At 40.7% G+C, this 19,163-nt stretch overlaps 1 protein-coding gene across 7 annotated transcripts in view; it reads right to left on the bottom strand.

Annotated features, from left to right (window-relative positions):
* Window positions 1–18,911, bottom strand: part of LOC139630474 (synaptotagmin-2-like) — a 29,727-nt gene extending 10,816 nt beyond the window's left edge. The window contains exons 1-2 of one of the 7 annotated variants that reach the window (XM_071493953.1): window positions 18,847–18,911; window positions 18,564–18,586 (exon numbers count right to left, since the gene is read on the bottom strand). The gene's annotated coding sequence lies outside the window, so the exon portion shown is untranslated. Of the gene's footprint in view, window positions 1–2,923; window positions 3,075–9,615; window positions 9,741–18,563 lie in introns of those variants that run through there. The other 6 variants (XM_071493952.1, XM_071493955.1, XM_071493951.1 and 3 more) reach the window with 6 other exon arrangements.
* Between the last annotated feature and the right edge of the window lie 252 nt (window positions 18,912–19,163).

Below are 19,163 nucleotides of genomic sequence, written 5' to 3'. Positions count from 1 at the left end.
CTGTCTCTTTTTAAAGGATAACAATATCAACCTCCCGCATACCATCTAACTCAGTGAGGTAAAGAAGTTTGTGCTCCTTCAACACTCTCTCCTCACAGCATGAATGCCCTCAGGTTGAACCTGCCTCCTGTCCCTTTCTGTGTCGAGTCAACACGTTCTCCCTTGTGGGTTACTTGGATTTGAAGCAGTTTTCTTTTTTTGTCCTATTTCTTGCCTTCAGTGAAATGTATGCTGGGGATAGACAGTCTTCACCCATTTGTGACTGTAAACAAGAACAAGCTGGTGTGAAACACAGAGAAAATGACTTAAGTGAATTTCATATTTAACAGCTGTTGTGTAAAGAAATCAGTAATTCTTCCTACAACAGTTGACTACTTCATATACCGTAATACAATAAGAGAAACAGAGCTGCAATAATGAGCTGAATAATTGAGTAGCTGACTTGAATCAGCAACAGTTCTTATAATCAACTTATCTCTTGCTTTTCTGTGTCTTATGTGAATGTGAACCAAATATTTTAGGGTTTTGAACAAAACAAGCAATTTAAAGATGTTACCTTGGGCTTTGGGAAACTGTGATACTTTTAATCATTCACACTTTATGTATCAAGTGATCAGGACATTCAATAATAAAGATGTTCATTAGTTAAAGTCCTTAAGTAGAAGAAACTAAACTCTGTGTTTAAATGAAATAATGAAGCTGCTGTCTTAATCTCTCGTCCTGTCTCCTCACAAATCAGAGACTAATAAGTGCTTCCTCACAATGGTGTGAATCTTTTGTATCCTCTGTAAATTCAATCTGCCGCAAACAGCTGACAAAATCAATTCATCTCCTGGCCTCAAGTGAGCATTATATTATTTATTCTCTGTCTGCCCTTTGCATGACTATGAGTGACAGCAGCACACTATTAGCATTTACTGCTGAGCATGAAGGCATCGGTGCACTGGTCGAAATGAGGATTGCTGTTTTATTTTTTATTTTCACTTAACAGGAAAAAAATAAATAAATAAATATATGCTGCTGATAAATGGAAACACTTGACAACTGTAGCATCATTTTACCACGGATTGAACTGGAGTCAGTGCATTATATTTTGGTACAAAGAAAAACAAGTCTTCTTTCTTTTAGTGCTCATCTATTCGATTATTTCAAATAGAGAGCGATAGCAACATTGGGAGCAGAGTTAAATGGCTTAAATTCTATCAGCAGGAATATTTTTACTGCAGTATGATACATTTCTGGGATCCTATTATTTTCAGTGCTGAACATGATGATATGGACACTGCCTTGTTGCTTTCATGCCACCCCCCCGTCCCCACCACCACCTCAACACAACATGACAACCATTTACTTCTTGTGTAGCTGTAACATCTCCATGTTTCTTTGTTTTTGCTTCAAAGTGAAGAAGTGTTTCAACAGCAGAGGTCATGAAATTAATACATTTTCAAGAAGAGTGAACATTTTGTGGTTCACTCCTACCAGCTTAACATGCTGTGACAGGCTTATAAAATAAAAAGAGAAGAAGAAACATAAAATAAAAATGAAAAACACTCATCAGGAATAAACGATAAAACACACTGGGTCTGAATGTGTGTATGTGGGAGTGTGTGTGTGTGTGTGTGTGTGTATGTGCGCGTATCATTACAGCTCTCATATGTTCAGAACTATCTAGAGGATTTTTGTTCCATCTCCCTCTAAAAGCACTAAAAGACAATGATCTGCCTCAGTTAAAAAGACAGACAGTTTACATCCACTGCTTCAGTGGGCCAGGACATCAGCTGAGTGCAGGCTTTCACAGATGCAAACACAAAAGTTTTTGTGTCACATCAGAGTGATCGACAGTGAATCTCTCGCTGCAGAGGCATCTTTATCTGACCAACGCTCTCAGTGCACGTGGGGATTTCTGCATCGTGACATGAAAGCGAACCAGCAGACTTTACACTTCTTGGTCGGCGTTTGGGAAAAACAGTCGTGATGTAACCTCATCTTCACTGACTCAAAGGCCACAGATCAGTAAGTATTTCATTCAAACGTGTACTTCCCCGTTTCTCTCACGGGAAGGCTTTATGGTCAAATGCCTGCCGTTCACACACAGTACAGTAGAGGCCCGTGTGCTGTGAGCCTGCAGATCATTGTTGCCTAGCAATCCTGATAGTGTCTATCAGCTATCCAGAAGTGCCCACTACCTGCCTATAGCCGAGGTGACCAGCCAATCAAATAACCAATTGGCTCAAGGCCAGTGTCAAGTCATTGCCTGAGTGCTGGTTATGGGCATGATAAGAACGGAAACCGTTACCACGCTGCTGTGATGTATAATAATTGTAATTAAAGTTTCAGCTGCAAAAGGGGGTCCCTCCCAAAAAAAAAAATTTAACGGTCGCTTTTTGTCTGTAGAAATCACTCAAGATATCGTCACCTCCAATCACCTTTGACGAAACAAGCCAGCACATGTAATAAACACAAAATCCAAGACAATTCCTGCCGCCCTCCTCTGCACTGATAACTCAACACTCTAACTTCCATATCTTAGTATATTCTTTCTGGGGTGAGGACAGCAGCTGAATGCAAATACACCAAAACACGTCCATGCCTTGTTTTAGCCTCGTGTTTACCTCTGTGCCATTAGCACTCAGTCCTTATCTGCCTCTGATTTCTGCAGCCCATCACTGGCCAGCATCACTCACCACCCCCCCCCCCACCCCCACCCCCCAAAAAAAAGAGGCTCAGACAGACACATCCTGATTCACAAGGATATTCACAGGTACAGATACAGTCACAGTGCTTTAGTTTATCATCACTCACTTAGTTTGAAAATGCAGAACAGATCATGTCAGATAGCCACGTTCTAGTTGTATGTTTTGATGACATTCATGTCACATTATAGCTGCACCTTAATGTAAAAGATCTGCAGAGCAAAACTCACCAGTCAGATGTGGTATTCCCCTTCTCGAGGTGGCCCATCCAATATCAATGACTGTTTGGGCTACAGTTTCCTCAGAGCTGTGGTAACATAGTCTGATCTCTCCCATAAGCAGAGACTGCAGTCTCCTCTCACTTCTCTCCACTGCAGCACTACACCCCTCCTCCTCCCCCTCCCCCTACTCCCTACTCCTCCTCCTCCTCTTCCAATGTTCACCATCTCCCCCATTTTCCACCCCCCCTTCACACACCTCCCTACTCCCCCTCTGTCTCTCCCTCAATGTACTCATGCACACAGACTCTCTACCTCTTTCTCTCCACCCACCCCCCACCCCCACCCCAACCTCATTTAAGATGCTGCTCACACAACTGATTGCAGCATGCCACTCTTTGGTTTAGCATAGGGGGGCAGTTGTAAAAGATCAATATGCACAAGGTTTTGGGGGGGGGGGGGGCACTGTTTGCACAGATCAGAGGTGCATTACAACAAGGTAGAGGTAGCTGTGGTAGGAGGACGGCTGACAAACACTTACGGGTGTGCTGACTTCACCACATCAGCTCCACAAATGGCATTACACCGAGCACATACAATTAATTGGATCCCAACAAATGATCTCAGAAGTGTGGTATAACCCTCTGGAGAGATCCTTTCCTATTAAACCCATTCAGAACGAACAACTGAAACCAAGAATGATTAGGTCAACTTGTCTGCCTTTAACCGGTCCCTTCAGAGACCCGTCAGTGACGATTGGAAGTGAGCAGATTGCAAAGCATCTTCTCCAGTTACAATGCAAACAAAACACGCAGCCCACAACGTTGAGCTATACACCATTCCATCGCGAAACAACTGATGTGAGACCATGAAACTGATGCAAACATAGGGATGTGCGTACTGGGCTTGAATATGGAACTCTGGGTAATAAAATGTAAACCCTCATAACTTGGCCTTGCATCCACTCTGCATGATAAACTGGTTTCAAATCTTCAAATGCACCAAAATGCCCCTCATGTGGTTACCTCTGTACATATTTGATCCCTTTTCAATTCCAGCATTCAGTCTCTTCCCATGGCTTTCTCCTGAAACCCTCTTTTCCTCCTCTCTCTCCTTGGGGAAATACCTTTCTGTGTGCTCATGTTCAGCCAGCAGCTGTCAGGGGTTGGTGTGAGGTGGCCCCCTCTCTCTCCAGTTTACAGCGCAGTGAGCTGCTTCTGCCAGAGGGGGGCAGGGATCTCACGCAAAACTGCTGCATCACAGAGCGCACCCCCCCCCCCCCCCCCTCCTCCTCCTCCTCCACCAATGTACTGCAAAGCCCAGAGATATTTGTCTTCCATATTTTTCTCGAATGTGTTTTAATCTATTGAGAAGCATTTTGCAAAAGTTAAGGTGACTCAACTTGTTTTAAATAAAACACAGAGCTGTGACTTTGCACAGGACTCTTCCCCAATCACCAAGGTCTTCAGTATTAACAGGGCTGGATCTTTTCATTGGGTTCTCAGTATTTTTCTTACAATGTTAAAAGATTTTCTTTTGGCCCTTAACAGTTTTTATGCTAGGACAGAATGAAGGGACCTTGCCATCAACTAGAGAACTAAACAATTCAAAATAAAAGTAAGTGGATTTGTAGACTGAGCCAGACCTTTTATTTTCTGGTTTTACCCACTTCAATATTTGTCCTCTGTTTTATAGCACTTTATTATTTTATCTTCATCACTCTCTTTATCTTTGCTTTCCAATCTTTTGTGTCCTTGGGGCCAATTTTTGATGATAGCGTTTCTTCAGTTCCTGTTATTGCTTTTTTATTTTTATTGTTTTTTTTTATTCATTACTTCGTCATTTATTTCTCTTTCTGTGTGTGTGTGTGTGTGTGTGTGTGTGTGTGTGTGTGTGTGTGTGTGTGTGTGTGTGTGTGTGTGTGTGTGTGTGTGTGTGTGTGTCAGAGGGTGTTTTTATTCTGTAAAGCACTTACAATGTTTGTATGAAAGGTGCTATACAAGTACAGTCTGATGGATTGATTGGGTGTGAGGGGATGCCAACCAGTAAAAAGGATGTGGTGTGGAAGAGCTGTCATGACAAGGTGAGGTGATGTTGCTAATTCGCGGTTTCAGGAGAGAGATACTTAAAACTAAAGAGTCCTGAGAGATTGAGTAAAGGGCCTTGTTTACTCCTGTAAATGTGAACTTTAAACCCATTTAAATCTTGGAGTGCTTTAAAGGAATAGTTCAACATCTTGTGAAATTTGCTTTCACACTGAGAGATGAGAAAATTGATGCCACCCTTGTGTCTCTTTGTTCAAAATGAAGCTACAGCCAGGAAACAGTTAGTATAGCTTGACAAAGAATAGAAAAGCTAGCCTGGCTTTCTCCAAAGGTGAGAAAATCTTTCAACCAATAATCAGGGACAACAAGATAGCTAAAGAAATAGTCCGGCACGTTACACTTTGGTATTCGTACTGACTAAACAAGATATAATGTGTTAAATGTTTGAGTTTTAGAAGTGCTGGTGGTGTCACTCTTCTCATCTAACTCAAATATGTGTATTTCCCAAAATGTCATACTATTACTTTACGATATACATACATCTGTAATTTCCACACCCTTTTGTTTATTTTTATTTATGTCCCGGGTCGTGTGGGACAGTCCTTCTGTCTCCTTTGATGTTAGTGGAAATTTTCTCAAGTTTTCCTTATTTACTGTACTTCTACTTGTTTCTATTTTATTTGCAGAAAGTGACTGTGAAACTGGAAAATGAAATAAGAGAGGACGTGATACAAGCTCAGGTGATTAGTCAATTCTTTACTGACCCCCTTTAGATGTTCAGCATCTGCAGGGAGGGCTGTCCTGAGGTTTGAAACTGTGCCTGAGAGTCTAAGGACACTCCCAGCTCACTGATGGATTGTGCTGCCTCAATGGAAAGTTTCTACAGTGAGTAATTGCATAGAGGCATTTAATGCTAATAGACGGCAGCACTCACTGTAAATCTGAGTCAGTCAGCTTGGCAACAACAACAACTTAATGCACTCAAAGGTAGATTGTGAAATAAATTACAAACAGGAAAAATTGAGAAAATGTAAATGGCAGAGAGCCAGACCAAGCAGGCCATTCTTCTACGGCTAAAGAAATTCAATACGTATCCGTTATGAGACTAACAGCCACATTATTCAAAGTGAAACTAATTGTTACTTTGCTTGGTCGAAAACCATGTGCAGCTGCTTTATGACTGACTTACAAATTATCTAAATAACTTTCTTTTTTCATTTTTTTTCCAAATAAATTCAGGGATTTAAGTTCAATTTATCCTCAGTAATGTTCATGCATTTTAGTCAGATGAAAGCTCTGGCTCGCACTGCTCTTAACTAACAACATAAAATATATCACTAGATAAGAAGGAACAACATTTAATCAGGAAAAGACTTTTATCGTCACCTAATGTGATGATTCTTGAAAATCCTGCAATGCTGATGTGTTTATCAGACTTAAAATGAAGAAACTCTCAGTTGTTTTTCTTCATATAACCTTCATTTCAGTGCATTACCTTATTTTTTTTTTAATTCTACTTTGGTTGTATACAGTTACTATTCTCTGTCGCAATTACCCACACATGGATCAAATTTACTTTGTCATACCTTAAAATTTTGAAGAGACATGCATTTTTGGGTTCGTATCCATATCGCCTTAGTATCTGAAAAAACAAGTCTTTTATTTCAAATATGAAAGGGGTCTCTTGTAGTGATGAACATACAGAGACTTGTCACCCGACTCTGCATTGATTATCTGTCTGGCACATAACTCGGCTGTTTTTGGTTCACTCTCACTGCTGTCATGGACTGCTGTCATTTTCACAGCCTGCAAAATCCAGCACCAAAAGACAAACAGAGACTAGCTGGTGAACATAGTGGATCATTTAACAGCTAAAGAGCCAGAAATTTCCCTCAGGAGTTGGTAGAGACCAAAACTGAGCTAAAAGAGTGCAAATATTGGACTTATATTCACCAGGTGACCAGAAACATGACTCCAAATGAATGATAATGTTGCTCTGTAACTGATGGATGTGCAAATAAACAACTGTTCGCTAAAAGGTTTACCATTAATTTAAAAAGGTGATAACATGTTACAACTTGTTTCTGTTGCCCCCAAGTGGTAAAAAAAACAGTTAATGAGTTAACTCTTAAATTTGTGGTACATAAATAAAATTGATTTGATTAAATAATCACATATCAATATAAGCATCCCTGAACTAGTCATGAACAAGAAGATTAACACAAGAGGATAAAAAAGTAACAATAAAAAGCAAAATCAACAGCAGTCAGAAAACCTGTTTTTCTTTTTGAAGTATTGTTACAGATTTCTTTTCCATTCTTCTGTGTGTGCTCCCCAGATGTGACCAGTTTACATCTGGTGAGCACTGACCTGGTTTGATAAATCACCAGTCTGCTTCTTGACTCAGCAGCTTTGGTGTCTACAAGTTTAGTGCAAGGTCACAATGCAGCTGCAGCATCAACCGAAGCAGTAACAGTACAGTCGGGTTTATTCACTTCCATTCCCAGTGCATTCTGGGATACTCCAGCTCATCCCTGGCTCTCTCGTGCTCTCAGAGTATCTGTGAATGAATAACCCCCCCCCCTTCTAGTCGTCCTCTCTGCGAAGGATGAATCAGGCCGGAGGACTGTGCTGCACTGGGACGTCGACAATAAGAGCAACACAACCACTATCAGAGCCCCACATTACCAACATACGCAGAGGACAGCTGGCCCCGATGCGTGGCAGTGCTGAGCTGTGCTGGGACATTTTGGTCAAGATGATTTGTCTCCTCTGAGGCAGCACAGAGGATGTGGAAAAGACTGCACTCTCTCAGCTCCTGCAGGGAGTGCTGCAATGCAGGGGTGTAACAGAGAAATACGAAGCTAGAAGGCTGTTTGCCCAACAGTCAGCTGCTCACAGTCTTCCTCCATTTCATGCCATGCCTCACTTCTTCCTCCCCTCAGTGCTTTCATCTTTTCTTTTTCTACTCTCTCCAGACTCCTATCCTTCTGTCTTTCTCTATCTCTCTCTCACACATGCACACAAATATTTACACACACACACACTTAAAGCACTGCTCGTACTCTGGCCAGTCAATACTGCAGCATAGACGACGGTAAACAGAGAGCACCATATGGTCGTAGTTGGCCCTGTACATCAGTTGCAGTGATTGGGTGTTTTGGAGGTAGCAGTTGGTCAACAAGATGACATTATATGTGTGTATGTGTGTGTGTTCCTGTGTGTGCATGTATGTGTGTAAACACTGGCAGGAAGGCCAAGTGCAATATCCAAATCACAAAAGCAGCAAAAAAAATTTTTTTTAAATATCGTAGGATGATAAAGGTAAAATGTGTCACAACATTGTTGCGCATTGTTAGCACCAGAAATTGTTGTGGTGCTACAGAGATGGCCCAGCCCACAAATCATATTCTCCAGATGTAAAGGAACATGCTTGTTCAGTTCAAGACCCAACAAAAATCACTTTTGTTCAGTGAAAATGAAATGCAAAAACAAAAACAAAATCATTCCAACTGAAATATCGCAATCACAATATCTGCCAAAAATAATTTGATGTGATTTTTTCTGCATATCTTGCAGCCCTAGTATAGAGTATGTTGAGTGGCTGCTGAATCAAAATAACCCAGGAGATCTTAAAGATGAATATGAGGAGGATTTGGAGGATGTAACTAGGCCTCTTTTGTCCAAGAGCCAAACAACTAACCAGACAACACCACATTTTAAGCTGACATGGAATGAGAGAAAGAGCCACCAGGGCACCCCTTAAAGGTCCATATTGAACTTTTTTTCCATCATTTTATTAATTTATATGCTACATGTACACACAGTATATTGCATCTGGAATAGAGTTTTTTCAGATTAGACATTTTGACTTGTCAGAGCAGGGAAAGCACAAGGGTTTCTTCTCACTGAGCAGATGTCTCCTCAGGTTGTAGTTGGGAGGTGCTGCACTGGGAATTATGTGGGATCACAACAAACTCCATGTTCTAATAAGGATGATGAAGTTTTTTTTTTTGTGCCACCCTAACAGGTGCAACAAAGCTTAATATGAAGTGATAGAGATGTAACTCAAGCCCTGAGATGAGGTCTAATCATGCAAACCAGGTTGCACATATGTGGCTATAACTTGGTTGTGTGGAGTCTTTCAGGATTTGAGAAAACCATTAAAGTAAGCCATCATGCACTAGACCAGCTCCCTGAAATACACAAGCCTAATGAAATGCAGTCATCATTAATGTTATTGACTACACCCTGCTTTTCCTTTTATACCATGCAGTAGCGTAAAATAATCATGATCGGCCCCAGTGCAAATATTTTATTTTCCTCTTAACAGCCTGCACTGGACTCAAACCATCACAGCAACTATCAAACATCAGAAATAGCTTTAGCCAGCCAACACTAACAAACCAACACAAGGGTAGTTTGCACAGTGTGCCAATGAGCATTTAACAAATTAAGAAAAGCACAACAACTGGATGACAGCACCACACACTCAATACATTTACAGAAATCATCACTCATCATCAGTGACACAGCAGCCATGTTTTCACACATACAGTTTATGTAGCTTCACATTTTCCCCACATATGACAGGTAACAATTATGTTGCTTTAGAATTAAATCCTCGATCCCACAAAATAAAGAGAAACCTGTACTCACCCATTAGAGTCAATAACAACAAACTAACACTAAACTGCTGCTCCATGTTCTCCATTGAGAGTGTAGCTAATCCAGCTAACGTTAGCCTGCGGCTGCCCGTCAACACGGCTAGCATTAGATGAAGTTGGCAGCTAGCTAGCAAGTAAAAACGAAATCTAATGTCATCAGTTCAGCTCTCAACTGAGCGTCTGTTTGGGCTTGCTAAACATTGTGCTGCTCACTTTATCGTCCATTTGCTGGAGAATTCAACTCTTGCTTAAAAGGGTTGAGGAAAAAAAAACATCCAGGGAGAGAGCTCATTGGACAAAACTGGGATTTCCCAGAAAGCCTTACTTCGTCACTTATGGAAAGAAAGACCACAAATAAACAAATTAAATAAATGTTGGGTGGAAAACAATATTTATTTTAATCAAACAAAGCGGTTTTTTTAATATTTCAATTAAAACTGTAACTGTGATGGGCCTCTGACAGCTCCTGGGCCCCAGTGCCTTACCTATTGATCTATTGATAGCATAGACTGATACAAAATCAAATGTTATTCATCACTAATAATGTCTATGAAGTATGTTTGTTTATTTAAATCATATTTGAAAGGCTTTCTATACTGTGAAAGCATAATATGCATAAACGAAGATTTCCTTCTCACAAGTGACACTTGATAGGTAAAGGTTTTTATTGTGTCACGGAGCTCTATTGTCCCTTTAAAAACACTTAAATGGTTCATACCATTGCACTGAGTGACATATTCCTTCACTGTCATGTTGAACTGATCCCTCACACACCAGCCTGGTGCCATAAATACTCACTACAATACCAAATATGTATCAATCCACGGCTGAAAATAGACCCCAACAGATGCACCATTTTGAGCATTTTTGAAAATGAAACCAAACATTTGTGACCAGTTTTTTTTTTTTTTGTTTGTAAAACAATTTACATTTTTGATAAGTTCAAATTGGTTTGAAGCCAAATGGCACAGGCAGTACTGAGGAACGGCGAATTGCCAGTACTGAGAGACTTATTCTCTAATCCAACTAAAAAATGTGTTATGGGAATTATCAATATCAGCGGTAAGAGTGACAGATTGATGTGGGAGGAGATGCAGTGTGAACTAATGGTCAACAGCTGGGCCAAAGCTGACCAGGTGAGCTACATCTGCTGATCAGCCTCTGCACTCAGCCATCTGACCTCTGACCTCAACCAGGACTATACACTGAAGCACAGTAGCAGGAGATCAGTGTCCATCAGGAATTAGCAGTAAATACTTTCATGCTACTGTTTATTTCCGTCGACTTACATCATGAAAGAGGTGGAAAACAATTCTGATCACAGGGGTAAAACTAACAACAGTAATTAACTGCATAATGTCTTTCTCCTAAATTTCCCCCGTGAGCTTCGTCCACATATATTAGCTCCAAGGCAAAATATGACGCCCACAACTATTTCCCGTTGGTGATGAATTTAACTTGGACAGTCTAATCAAGAAGTGAGTTTGACCCACCAGAGATCTCGACATATAAAGGAGAAGACAATCTGACAAGTTCTCTTTGTGCTCATCATGTTTCCAAAAAACAAACATACCACAGAGCACTAACTTTTTCTTGAAGCTAAGCTGATGTATTGCATAACATATAGATGAACAATTGTAAGTCATTAAAGTCATACCAGTTAAAGTACAAAAATGCTAATTGGGCTCTGTGGAGTTGATGGTAACTACCCTGCGAGGTTTTCTTTCACTTTGACTGGAGTCATTTTGATTAACTCATTTGTGACCAGAGCAATTCTTTGTTGCTTATTTTGGTTTCTTTGTTTCTGAGGTTGGGGCCAGTCTAACATCTGGCTCTCTGTCATGGAGACTCCTCATTTTCTGGCTTTCTATGAACAGCATAAACACAAATAGACCAAGTACAGAGTGTACACACCATGAGGACTGAGACCATCTTGATGACTAACAAAGATACAGATATGTACATCTACACACTTTTTTTTTCCCCCCTCCCCCTGCTGCTGAAAATAGCCTGAGTGACTAGCGCTGGATATTGGTGCATTTAGTGGCGAGCAGAAGGGAGGGAGAGAGCAACAAGAAGAGGGAGGGAATACATCTCCCCACTAGTGAAGGATGCGTTGCCCAACTGCACAGATCTGGGGCAACATGACAGAGTAGTACAGAGTAAAGAGAAGCCAGAAGGGACACAAGTTCAGTAACTAATTATCTGATCCTTTGCACCAGCTTCCAACATTTCCTCTTCTTTTCCTCCGGCATTTCACATCAGATTTCATCCCGGACTTTTGCTAATTAAGCAGCGAGCAGTTATTTTCCTATAGCTCTCTGTGCTTCATTAAAACACACAAAAACTGACATGGTTACATTTGGAAGCAAGAGCAGCGGATGTGTTAAAGTTAAAAGACCAGCGATGAACCAGATGTGTCACTACTGATATCATCCATTTTCTGCTTCAACATATTTTCAGATTTGTCAAGGGTTTTAACGCTGGGAGAGGAGAAGACAAATTGGTATCATTAAGAAAGTCCTTCATCAGCAAATCCTCACAAACCGGTCAAAAAATAAATAAATCTGAAAGATCTTTTTGATCAGTTGTTATCAATGATCAGATACTTTATTTAAGATTGTGCATAAATAGATTGAGATAATATTGCTTTAATCTTGTTATCATTCCTGGTTATTGAGCCTCTGAACTCAGTCAGCTGAGAGTGCAGGACTGAGAATGACCAGTAGAGTGCACTGTACATACACTCCTCACAGAGGTTAGTGGTACCAGTAAAATGGCTCTCCATGCTGCTGATGAAGCTTCAGGGAGACATAATGTACATTTCGGCAAGTATATTTGTACCTAAGTATTTATATAATATTTACTTTTTCCATTTTGTGATACTTTATACTTTCATTACTACATTTTAGAGGGAAATATAGTTTTTAGTCCACTACATTTGCAGTCATATTAAAATTTTACATAAAGAATATATAATAAGTTTATAAAGTACAGCACATTGTTATAGATTAAATCAGTGTTTCCCAACCTCCTCAGATAATTTAATTTAAATATGTTCAAGGTTGAAAGAAAGAAATTATCCAATAATTCACAAAAATAAAGCAAATATTAGGAAAAAAAAGTCCCAATATTGAATATAAATATATGTAGCAACATTGTGTTTTTTCTTCTTTCTTCTCCCATTACTCATGTCACAACCCCTCAGATTTATTTGTTGACCCTTCGGAGGGAGCCGATCCCTTGGCTGAGAGCCACTGAAATGAACCGCCTAGCTATACTTTTACCTAAGGTTAAAATTAACTCCACCTCAAACAATTCACCTACAACACAGCTGATGTATCACTATTAATAATATCACATATAATAAAATATTACAACACTTGCAAAGTACTTAGGCAGTAGAACTTCTATTTGAAATGCACCACACACACACACACACACACACACACACACACACACACACACACACACACACACACACACACACACACACACACCTACTGATTGTTGCTGCTCAGTCTGGTACTTAAAAATATTAATTCGCCCCTGAAGCACTCAAAATTGATCTGCTGAAAGGTATTGATCTTGCTCTGCACGAGACTGCAGAGGTTTGCCTGAAACAGTCACTGGAGTCATGTGCATCATCTTCACTGAGGCAAGTAAATAAAGCAGGAGACAAACCAATGTACAAAGGTAGTGTCGGATAATACTGGATTTTTATCACCGTGGAAATATAATTAATAATATATCTGTCATGTTATATGATCGAAAGTTAAATGCTTCACTCTTTACCGTAAAACCAAAGTAATGAGCTGAAAGATGCCTCAATTTGTTTATTTGTCACTATGAGCAACCCTTTTCACATTACACACACACATTACGCATATGAGCCATTGTTAATGTAAAATATTGTTTAATGCAGCTTTAAATCCAAGTTGCTTTTTTTCCCCTCCTCACACACAGATGTGCCCCAGTGTTGCTATTGTCTTTCTGGCTGCATCCTGGATGTCTCATCAGCAGTCACATTTGTGCTCTGAGTGTTTACAAAGTCAACTCACATCAATATTTTCTCAGTAAATCTGCTTCTGCCATTACTTGTAACATCCCCTTCTACCTCTGTGGTTGCACCGTCTCTATCCTGGATTTGGCCTGCTACATTTTCTATACCTTTTCCTGAGTTTGTGCCTCCAAATGTTCACCATCGACATCCGTTTTTTGTTTTTGTCTTTTTAATCTTTTTTTGAGACACTAGCGCACCACAAAAACCTCTTGGCCAATATTTGATGTCTTACTCATTGTGTTCTTCACAGGAAAATCAATCCTTATTTATATAGCGCCAAAGCACAACAGAAGTTATCTCAAGACACTTCTCATATAGAGCAGGTCAAAACCCTACTCTTTCTAATATTGATTACAGAGACCCAATTATTCCCACCATGAGAAAGCACTCGGCAACAGTGGCGAAGATAAAACCTTTAAACCAGACTTAGGGTGGGCGATCATCTGCATCTGAATGCAATTCAAAAAAAAGGGACAGAGGTTAAATACCGGGGTCACGTATTGATACACTTCTCTTTTCTAAGAAGGTCGAGCCTCAGAACAAATCCATCCCACTGTATCCCCGGGCGTTGTGCTGTTGGCACTCCACTGATAGAGAACGCACTGCAGCACCAGCAAAGACATTGGTTCAGCAACTTTCACAGGGAAGCTCGCAGAGTCTACAGAACATCTCACTTGACATCATTGCCTGCGTTAGCTGTCAAAGTGTCTCTCAGCACAAAAAACATCATCAAATGCCATTTTGTGAACTGACATCACCGTGTATAACAACTGTAGTACTACTAGTAATGATCCAGGCATGCTCTACACACACAGTGTTGTGTGTAGAGTATAAATGAAAAGCATCATCAGTGTGCTTTGTGTATATTGATGCACCTGACAGCCTGTGAAAGAGGATCATAGTTTAGCAAGGTCAGGACTATAGGGTGCAGTACAGAATCCCATTTCATGAACCATCAAACATCAGAAGTGCTCGGGGCATACACACCTCTCATCAGGTGGAGCTGTGATGGAGAAAGTCAAAACAGGCTGAAGCAAAGCCTACTGACAACTGCAACCACTGACGACTGCAACATTACTGAATTCAGATTAGTAAACCGTTTTTGCTGTTACCAGGGATGAATAGGTATTATCACTGCATACAGTGACATACATATGGACCAGCAGGGGCCTACTTAACTTCATGATTGGTTCCAGAGGCTGTTACAGAGCATACAGTAAGAATCATTCATCCAATGTGGAGATGCTGTGTACTATAGGCTTAGAAGTTGGTGTGCTGACAAGAAAAAAAAAACCTAAAGAAGCAAATGCATTTGACCACAGGCTAAACACAATAAAATAACATGAGTCTACACTCATGCTAATGGCTCTGTGAGGCAGTGTGTACAGTGGCTTCAGAAAGTTTTTTGCACACCTTATTAAGTTGTAGATTTAATTTTTATAAGTATAAAACTGCCATTTTCAATATCAAACACTGAAATCTATCCTTTACAAAAGTATTTAGGCCTTCAATTAAAAACTTTATAGAATCCAATTTGGCAGTTTTGAGTCTACTTGAGTAAGTCTGTACAGGCTTTGCACACCTGGATTTGGACAGCTTATCCCATTCTACCTGAAAAATCCACTCAAGCTCCATCAGATTGGATGGGAAGCCTCCGTGAACTGTCATCTTCAGGTCTCTCCACAGATGTTCTATGGAGTTTAAGTCTGGACTTAAACTCTGAGACAATCACAGACTTGTCCCAAAGCCACTCACTAAAGCGTTAACCTGGCCTTATGCTTCAGGTCATTGTCGTGGTAAAAGGTGAACTGTTGCCGTTGTTGCACTCTGGAGCAGGATTTCTTCAAGGACTTCGCTGTATTTGGCTGCAATCATCCTTCGCTCAATTCTGACCAGTCTCCCTGCACCTGCCACTGAGAAGCACCGCCATGGCATGATGCTGCCATCACCATGCTCAAAGTGGCCTCCGACTAGCCACTCCACCATAAAGGCTCAATAGATGAAGAGCCACAGAGATGGTTACTCTTCTGGCAGGTTCTCCAGTCTTGTCATTATGGGTTACTGAGTGTAGACTAAAGGACAAACACGGCAATTTGATCAATTTACAATTCAATCTTAAGAACAATTACGCATGCAAAAAGTGAAGGGGCGTGAATACTTTCTGAAGCCACTGTAGGTACAGTGGTGCATTGAGCTAAATGCTAATGTCAACATGGTTACAATGAAATTGTTAACATGCTGATGTTAGCAGATAATATTTAACAGAAAAAATGCACTTATTCCAGTTAGGTGCCAGCTGGCACATAGACATCAAGAAAGAAAGAGAAAGCCACGTATTGCAGCTTTTTCTGCTTCTGAAGACCAGCAGTTTGTAGAGGCATTGATTTTAGCTAGTTAACATGCTAACATTTGTTAATTAACATTAGACACAAAGGCCAATGGGAATATCATTTGTTCTGAGAGTATCTGCGAAAAAACCTAAGAATTGGATAAAGTGAAACTTTGACCTGATGATGATGCTGGGATGAAAACAAGTCAGGGGATCAGTGAGTTATCACAGCCAATCCTGAGGGGGGGCATCAGTGTCTTTTCATGGCAAAAGATCAAATAGTTGCTGAGACAACTGAGACTCAAAACCACTGATGTGAACCTCCTGTGGAACTAGAGGAAAAGTCAGGGGATAACCAGCTTCGTAATGACACATGGTAAGTGAAGTGAATGTCTGTAACAAATTTTGTTGTCTAGATTTTGATATTTTTACTGGATGAGTGAAAACGTTGATCTGCTGGTAGCACTAAAGGAATAGTCCATTCATCCTCTGAGCACAATGAATGCCTGTACCAATTTTCATGGCAATCCATCTACACTAATAGACAGTATGATAGTTTGGACCAAGGTTTTGCCCGACAGACTGGCTGACCGACACACCAACATCCCTACAGGCACATCACTAGCACGGCTAAAAAACTCACGTACTTGCATATGTTTGTCAAGGAAGCCACATAAATCTCTCATAAGGGGACACCAAATAATATAATCTTATCTAACAGATGTAATACTGACTTAATCACCAGACTCCAAGCACAGGCTGCAAAACTGTACGACTAATCCTCTTCCTCTCATTGTGCAGCTAAATGCAAATTCAGCAGGAAAATGACATTTTCTCTTTTTGTCATAGTGCAACATTGTCAGACTGTTTATCTGACTTGATTGTTTTGCTTCCTTTTTTAATGCACTGTTATAGTGCCTTGCACCCCTGCAATGAATCTCATGTTTTGTCTAACCCCTTTTAATGAACCACATCAGCAACTTAATCATGACTGTCGTAACAGTTAATAAAAGAGGTACTAGAGGGGAAACATATCAGCATTTTAAGCCCATTTTGATAGATACTAAGCATCAGCCTGCTCTTTCATTGCATCGTTAGGACCCACATTCTCTTCACATTCACTGTACTGTACTGTATCTGCTATTTGAAGATGTGCCACTTTTGACCTGTAAAACATCTAATGCAGCACAGAATTCTGCACCAAGGCAAGTGCACACATAACAGGACTGAAGCTGTATGTGTCAGCATGAGTATGTGTGTTGAGTACAGACACATTGCAGCTACACGGTCCTTGATTCACCTCTGCTGATGCCAAAAGGAAGTCCTCATTCCACACACACACACACACACACACACACACACACACACACACACACGCACACACACACAATCAGGAGTATCCCAGCCATGTACTCATAACACACCCTGGGACTGAAGACACCACTGCATCATAATCAGCCCAGGACCATACAGTATAGTACCAACACAGATCAATCATCCAAATCTATGGCTAAAAGTAAAATATTTTATTTTTAATCACTAGGAAAAACACACGGGAGATGCCTGTAAGGACAAATAAAGAGAATGTGCTACTGAAATGACAAGAAAAGGTAAAGAAGTTCAAGCGGTTTGACAAGGTAATCAGTATCCATCAGAGGCCGTAATGCGCAACATTTCAGTCCACATGAGTGAGAGCTTTCTTCAATCATGTTTCATCACAGTGAATGAAGGGAATATTTGCCTACAAAGCATTAAGAGAAAATGTACTGTATAAACGCACTGGTTCACTGCTAATAAGATGACACAGATTCATTTTCAGGACTGAGCTCTGCAGACTCTTACGTGGGCCCTTCACTCTTGCTGGCTCAGCAGATTTGACTTTGCGTGCACTCCCTCAAAGCTTTTACTGTATGAGCTGACTCTCACCATCCATCTATAGACCCACAGAAAAAAAAGGAAAAGAAAAAAAAAAACAGTACAGAAATGCAGGGGGGGGGAAAGAAAACCATTTAGATGCCAATATAAAACAACTTCTTTTCCACTTATTTCTTTTTTTTAGGAAAATCTTTACCTCTGTGTATACGGAAATCTAAAGCCTCACTTTTAATTGTCTTCACGTCCAGATTATAATGAACCAATGAAAAGTGATTTTGTTGTTTTTCTACAGTGCAAGAAATTCCCATCTCAAGTTCTACCCTCACACACACGTTTGTTTTATTATGTAACATTATACTGCAGCACTACATGATGCTACGCACCAGGCATGAGGACTTACCGACATGCTGTAAAAGTTCCACTCTGGCAGATTTTGCTATTATTGTAAGACTCTACATTAAAATGAAAGGCGACTGGCAAAACGCTAACCCTGTCTGCTCTAATTACCCCTGAGCCATTTATTCTCGCTTTCTCTCTCTGCAGAGCTTTTTTTTCCACACTCAGGCAGGATGTGTGTAATGAGGCTAGGTACCTCTGTGACAACCTGGCATGCAGCAAAGCCTCAGTAACTGATGATGCTGCTCTGGAAAGAAAAGGCAAAAATGCTGCTTACCTTGAAGAGAGATGTGCTGCCTCCTAAACAAGGAGTGGAAGCAGAGAACAGGGTCAGATATATTCTTGACAGGAAGAAAAAAAAAAAATCTTAACAATCTGCACTTTGGTTCATCCCACTCTCAAAAGACATTGCAAAAAAAATCCCCAGTGCTGGCAAGTCCCAGTTTCACCTGGGGGTGTTTCTGTCCAAGAAGCCCCCTGACACTCACAATCAAGACTTTTCTGGGTTCTGCTGAGGTGCACTCAGATCAGGCGGAGATGAGAAAATAAGATACACTCACACAGATTAACATTGTTCTAACACACTGAAATAGGCTCAGGCATCGGAGCCGGTGCAGTTCCACTGCTGTATTTCCCGGCACTGTCCGCTCATTGGCTGAGGAGCAACTCAATAAAAACCCTCCTTGTCATCAATTGGGTAAGGGAGGGGGGGGTGAGATTTTCTGTGGCGCACTAACAACTGTGCTCCTCCTCTTTTCTTTCTTGCTCTATCACTTTCCCCCCCAGTACAGGCAGACAGGGAGTGCTGAGCTTTGAGAAATAGACGCAGGAGGAAAGGGAGGAAGGGAGAGAGAGAGAGAGAGAGAGAGAGAGGGAG

Source organism: Trachinotus anak, unplaced genomic scaffold, assembly GCF_046630095.1.
Source record: "Trachinotus anak isolate AG129_WGS33_773 ecotype Australia unplaced genomic scaffold, CSIRO_AGI_Tana_v1 ptg000013l, whole genome shotgun sequence".
NCBI lineage: Eukaryota > Metazoa > Chordata > Actinopteri > Carangiformes > Carangidae > Trachinotus > Trachinotus anak.
The sequence above is the reverse complement of the archived record's forward strand: the minus strand, read 5'-3'. Positions and strand labels throughout refer to the sequence as shown.